This window comes from Macaca fascicularis, chromosome 18 (assembly GCF_037993035.2).
Source record: "Macaca fascicularis isolate 582-1 chromosome 18, T2T-MFA8v1.1".
NCBI lineage: Eukaryota > Metazoa > Chordata > Mammalia > Primates > Cercopithecidae > Macaca > Macaca fascicularis.
In genome coordinates, this window is record NC_088392.1 from 45,486,548 (window position 1) to 45,493,742 (window position 7,195).

The 7,195-nt window shown below is 41.6% G+C and overlaps 1 pseudogene; it reads left to right on the forward strand.

The window, feature by feature from the left end:
• The first annotated feature begins 2,200 nt into the window (after window positions 1-2,200).
• On the forward strand, window positions 2,201-6,097 carry LOC102143484 (keratin, type II cytoskeletal 8 pseudogene; annotated as a pseudogene).
• Window positions 6,098-7,195: the final 1,098 nt, after the last annotated feature.

A 7,195-nucleotide genomic window follows, 5' to 3' on the forward strand; every position in this document is an offset into this window, starting at 1 on the left:
GCTATGGTTCCGAGTGCCACATCCAGATCAATTTTCAACCTGAGATTTATAATGATAATCCCCACAAGTCGCTTGAGATCCTTAACAGTGAGGTTTTTAGTGAGTTTAACCAACTCTCCGTGCTTGAAAACTTGCCTACAGGGGGCAGCGCAAATACAACTAAACTTAGGGGCAAAGCATGAAATGCATCCAGATTCACAATTGTTTCAGGATTCGCTTGCAACTGAAGCACTGGCTACACAAGACTTGGCTGAGGGAATGTATATAAAACAGAATATACCAGTATGATGTTAGTTTTAAAGGTCAATTTTTAGCAGTGGGAGGGTTAGCATTAACATTCATAATGTCACCTGTTATATATGTGTTACTTTGACATTTTAATAATTTAGAATATAGAAATGAATATGCTAATACCACTTGGTAGAGCTAATGCCCCTATATATATATCACTTGGAATTGTTACAAATTGGTTGAGAATACAAGATCCCTTCTTATGAACTTGGAATTGTTAGAAATTGGATAAAAATTAGAGATGATCCCTTCTTATGACTTCAGCCTAGGAGTACATTGTGGAAAGCCAGGACCAAATCTGACACACTGAAACTTTGATTCCTGATTTTTGAACAAGGAAAAAAACTAGGTGATGTAAACTGGCTTCCCAAGAAGTTATGAATACAGAAACTGGATGTCAGCTATAGATGATCTAGGCTGAGTTGCCTATTCTCTGCCCTTTGCCCTATCCTAAACCTGTGTGGATGGAAATGAGCCCACCATTTGCTCTGAACTGGTGCATTCCTTCCTCACTGCAGGTTGAAGAGGTCTTGAAACATTGTGCTTTCCTCTCCAGGGGAAGGATAGCACTGGCAGCCATTCACTGGCCCAGCAATATCCTGGATTGAGAGGGTATCATTTGTATTACTTGCTGAATGAAACATAGTGAAAATGACTACAGATACCCTCAACTAAGTCCAAGACATCATTTTCAAATCAGGACGGCCCTTGCCATCTAGACTGAACAGAGATTCCAGTTTCCGGGAGAGTTGATGGAGTAATGATAAAAGCACCTCCCAAAACTTTTGCCTTGGTAAGTTTTGGATTCAGGAGACATCTGAGTTCCCATTCCCTTCAAACTTTCAATGACAGTGACTTACAGTTCCCCACAAATTTCCCTTGATTTCCTGACCATGGAGCCACATATTATGTTCTTTCTATCCATATATTAATACGTGGGTATAAGCCAAGATATAGGACTTTAAGCACTTTGCATGGACGCCTTGTCCGTATCACTGACCTTGTATTCTCAAAGCTTACCACTGGGCCCTAAGTCCTTTACTGAATGTAAAGCATTCAATAAAGAGTTTAAGGGCTCTTTTGTTTATTTCTGCCACATCCAGAATGTTTGGTTTAATTAAGATCTGAAAAGGAATTGTATTTAAACTTCTCATTTAGACCCTTCTAAGGAAAATGCCAAGAAAAGAAGATTGTGATCTTTTTCTTGGTGGTTTCATAATAGAAAGTCTTAAGAACAGTTACAGCTGTTGAAATTCACTGAATTGGAGATAGCTATCCAACTACTAGTTGTACTTTCTCACTAACTCTCTTAATTATTTCTAGGTACTACAGAGTGGCACATAACTAAACATTATCAAGGAATTTTACAGCCCTAGGCCTTCTATTACCATGTATTACAGTCTGCTGTAATCATTCTAATGGTCTAAGATGTTGCAACTAATTTACTCAAGGCCTGAACGCCAGAAGTGCCGAAATTTTCTGATAGTTTTATTCTGCATCCAACCATTACCAAGAAGGAGGATGTATTGCTTCTCATTTCTTTACAAGTGTCAGTGCAAATCCAGCCATCAAACAAAAGTTAGACCTAAAAGCTTTTAGATTACAGCGATTATTACAGATTCTACATGAGATAAAAATGTAATTGCTCCATTTCTTTTATTCTTTATTTCATTTTCTTCCCTCTCACTGTATATTTTAGATTGTCCTGCTTGACTGCCAGGTCAGACCCAGCACACAAAGACATTTGTCATAAGACTGGGGAGCTGCAGTGTTCTTTTTCATAATAAATGAAATGCTTGGAATTTCTCTTCCAAATGAATCACAAAACTTCCATGGTCATTTTCATTTTAAATTATTTTTTGTCTATGTAAACTCATGCATTGCCTATAAAGGAATAATATTTCCAGCCATGTTGATAGTGACAGAGAATGAGCTGAAGGCAGAAATCCTTCACAGGTAAAGTGGTGCGTGCATTTTTTTCATCTTGCTCCTTTTTTCCTTTTCCATATTCACTCATCCTTTTAAATTCTTTGAATCTATTTTTTCCTCCCTCTCTCCTTTCCTATCCTCTATCTCTACCTTTGTCACTTATTAATTCCTCTTCTTTTTCTCCAGACTTGGATATTCGTCCATTCCCTCATCATTCTCTTTCATACACATTCTCTGACTTGTAGATCCTAAGATTCTTATATTCTAAAACGAACCCTGTGCTTAACAGGGTATGTTTATAAACTATTTGACTGAGGAGGAATTGCCCCAGTTATCAAAGACATCCTGTTCGGAATGTCAGCCTTTTACTCTTGTTCATGCTCAGAGAAACAGTGCTGCAGGGATTATAGCCTCAGTCGCTGGAATATGGCAGACCCAGATTTTAAATTTGTTTGCCCTTTGCCTCCTAATATCCATTTTCCCCTAAGTTTACCTGGGCACATTTCCCAGTTTGCCTTGCAAATAAACGTGTTGCCATATAACTGCCCTTTGTCTAATAAAATGAAACTGAACATGTTTTGTATAGTTTCTGGGTAGAGTCCTTAAACGGAGAAGGAACTCTGTTCTTATTATCTATCTTATGTCCTGAAATGCTTATGTGATGTCTGAAGCTCCAGCAGTCATTTGTAACCATTAAGACAAGAGTCTTTTCCTAGGGAGGATGAGATGGAATAAACTGATAACTTTGTGGATTACTCATAATAGTCCTGAATTGCCTATGTTTGTTTATTTGTTTAAAAAAAAAAAGTGAAACAGATCAACTTTTATTATGTTTAAACTACTTTTTAATTGAAGTTTTCCATCCTATGCAGCTGAATCTAATTGTAACTGAGGCACCCAGATTTTCCCAATTCCTGTTTCTACCCCAGATGCCCTGCTGCTTATCTGAGTTTCTGGAATGATTTTTCATTTGATTACTTTCTACATGTCCCTGTTTCCTAATGCATTAATATTGGGTTTGCCAATAAGAAACTTTTTAGAGTTGGAATACTGCTGATCATTTCTGTTTGCTAGTTTTTGGTAACCAAATCATTTTGACTTCTAGGATCAGCCATCGTTTATGCTTTTTTGCCCAATTTTGATCCATGCTGTATTCTGCCTGTAAAATGTGCCCCAAAGTCATGCACATAACCTTGAACTTCGGGTTTTGGTGGTTTGAGACCATTTCACTGATATTTCTCAATATTAATGAAAATTCTAGATGTTAATTCTTCATATTTTAAAAATTTTCATGTTGATTCTCACTTTTTTCTTTTTCTAAAATTTAGTTGATCTGTATTTCTATTAACATTTTTTTCTATTAGTGCGTCGTTGTTATATGTTCAAAACAAAATACGGAACACCTTAATTTACATATATTTTATGATGTAACTTACATCTGACAGTTTAATCTTTCTTAGTACTTCTGGTGAATGCCCCTTAGAATTAGAAGGAGGAAAATTTTACCTAATTATAATAGTTTACATATGCAAATATTATCAGATTTAATAATCATGTTTCCCTAGAAATGATGAACAAAGCCACATGTGTTTTAAGTGGATCATAAATCTTGCTGATTACGTTACTGTCCTGAGTCATTTACTATAAAGAAATTATAGTCATTAAACCTCTAAACTTTAGCTTAGCTCATTTCTCAAGCAGATATTTCTGTGTTTGAGATTTAAACATGGACCTAGAAGCAGCTTCTTTGCTCCTTCTCAAATCTCCTCCTGGTTCAGCCTACCCGCCTCCACTCCTGCCTCCACTATTTCCATCAGGGTGACCCAGAAGTTCTACAAGGTGTCCACCTCTGGCCCCCTGGCCTTCAGCAGAACACTCCTACACGAGTGGGCCCGGTGCCCCATCAGCTCCTTGAGCTTCTCCTGAGTGGGCAGCAGCAGCTTCACGGGTGGCCTGGGCGAAGGCTATGGCCAGCCAGCAGTATGGGACCATCACTGCGGTCATGGTCAACCAGAGCCTACTGAACCTGGAGGTGGGGACCCCAACAACCAGGCCATGTGCACCCAGGAGAAAGAGCAGATCAAGACCCTTAACAACCAGTTTGCCTCCTTCATCAACAAGGTATGGCTGCTAGAGCAGCAGAACAAGATGCTGGAGACCAAGTGGAGCCTCCTGCAGCAGCAGAAGATGATTCAGAGCAATGTGGACGACATGTTACAGAGCTACATCAACAATCTTTGGTGGCAGCTGGAGACTCTGGCCTAGGAGAAGCTGGAGGCTGAGCTTGGCAACATGCAGGGGCTGGTGGAGCACTTCAAGAACAAGTATGAGGATGACATCAGTAATCCTACAGAGATAATGAATTTGTCCCCATCAAAAAGGATGTGGATGAAGCTTATATGAACAAGGTAGAGCTGAAGTTTCGCCTGGAAGGACTGACTGAGGAGATCAATTTCCTCAGGCAGCTATATGAAGAGGAGATCCAGGAGCTGCAGCCCCAGATCTCAGACATACTGTGGTGCTGTCCATGGACAACAGCTGCTCCCTGGACATGGACAGTATCATAGCCGAGGTCAAGGTGCAGTACAAGGAGATTGCCAACGCAGCGGGGCTGAGGCTGAGAGCATGTACCAGATCAAGCATGAGGAGCTGCAGACCCTGGCTGGGAAGCATGGGGATGACCTGCATCGTACGAAGACGGAGATCTTCGAGATGAATCGGAACATGAGCCAACTGCAGGCTGAGACTGAGGGCCTCAAAGGCCAGAGGGCTTTCCCAGAGGCCGCCATTGCAGATGCTGAGCAGCTGCCCGGGGAGCTGGTCGTTAAGGATGCCAACACCACGTTGTCCGAGCTGGAGGCCGCCCTGCAGCCAGCCAAGCAGGATATGGCGCAGCAGCTACGTGAGTACCAGGCGCTGATGAACGTTAAGCTGGCCCTGGACATTGAGATCGCCACCTACACGAAGCTGCTGGAGGGCGAGGAGAGTCAGCTGGAGTCTGGGATGCAGAACATGAGTATCTATACGAAGACCACCAGTGGCTAGGCTGGTGGGCTGAGCTCAGCTTACGGGGGCCTCACAAGCCCCGGCCTGGGCTCCAGCTCTTTCAGCTGCATCAGCTCCACCAGGGCTGTGGTTGTGAAGAAGGTCGAGACTTGCAATAAGAAGCTGGTGTCCGAGTCCTCTGATGTCCTGCCCAAGTGAAGAGCCATGGCAGCCCCCCGCCAGCCTACCCTTCCTGCGGCTGCCCCAGAGTCCATGAGAAAGGCTGCTGTGCAGGAGAGCACAGGGAACAGGAGGCCCACCTGAGGCTTAGCCGTCGCCCTCAGCCCACCCGCGGGGGAGTTTTCTGCCTGGGGTACCCCTCTTGCCCATGCTCCCACTACAAAACAATTCCTTTTTTTTTTTTTCCCCAAAGCTAAACATGGCTTACAATTAAGAAATCAATAGACAATTTAGAGAAAATAGGCCGGGCATGGTGGCTCACTTCTGTAATCCCAGCACTTTGGCAGGCTGAGGTGGGCGGATCACGAGATCTGAAGATCCAGAGAGCATCCTGTCCAACATGGTGAAACCCTATCTCTACTTAAAATAAAAAAATTAGCTGGACATGGTGGCACATCTCTATAATTCCAGCTAAAGGGAGGCTGAGGCAGAAGAATCACTTGAACCAGGGAGTTGGAGGTTGCAGTGAGCCAACATCGCCTTGCCACTGCAGTCCAGCCTGGTGACAGAGTGAGACTCCATCTCAGGGAAAAAAAAAAAGAAAAAGAAAAAGAAAATCTAGAGAAAATAAGCACAAATTAGATGTCCTGGACTCTTAGCAAATGTTTTTCCTCTTTGGCTTTAATATCATACCTTATTGCTATGAACTTATTTACACTGAAGATAATTTAAATATGGATTAAGAATAAGAAAAGTATACTTTCTATGATACATAAACACTCAGCTTCAGATAAGTGAACAAAATAACTAGAGTGAGAGAATACTGTGTCATGTGGCTTGATAAAACTTAGCCCTATATGCTTTCTAAAGGAAAAGAAAGGTAGCTGGATTAACCAGAGCAGTGGCAATTAGAGAGAACATGACTTTAGCACTGAAACGTTTCACTGAAGAAAATCTAATAAATATGAGAACAATGAAAGTTAACTTCTCCAGGAAAATAAAGATGGACTATTTAGTGTGAATTAAGATTCACTAGCAATGTCTTCTTTTTGCAGCGTATATAAGAGTTGAAAGTACATTCACACAGATTTTCTCAATGTAATTCATGCAAGAACCAAAGGAAAGGTGTAACACATATATCCTTATCTACATTATACAGATTTGCAGCCCAAGTCTCCAAGGCTCAGATATATAAGTGATTTGGCATTAGGAAGTGACGGCTAAGACTGGAAAATTGAACCCAGGCTTTCAGCCTAAATGACAGTGCCATGTCACCCTATACTGCACAGTCAACTGAGAGTCAGCCTGCCCACACAAAGGGCTGTCATTTGAAGGGGAAGAGTCAATTCATTCTCTATTGCACTGGAAAGCAGGATGAGGACCACTGGGTGGAATTTACAGGGAGTCTGATTTTTGCCTCAATTTGAGGAAGAACTTTTCAATAATGAGAGCTGTCTAAGCAAGGAACAATCTGCCTTGTCAAATCAATAAGCAACCTGTTACTGAAGGCATTTAAGCCTAAGCCTATAGACCACTTCTCAGGAATACTAAAGGAAAGATGACTTGACGGACACATTTAACGTCTAAGACTTTATCCAACCTAAAGATTCAGTAGATGGTGTAGGATGACATTTGGAGAAGACGATCTATACCCTTGGACTTCAAAATCTTCAGGTCATATCTAAGCAATCCTGATGTGCTATGAAATGACGCAATTGATGTGCAACTCTGATGTTTCTTGCAGAAGCCCCTTTTAGCCAGATTTTCAGTTCAACTGGTACATCCAGACTGGTTGAATGTGATGGGCTGG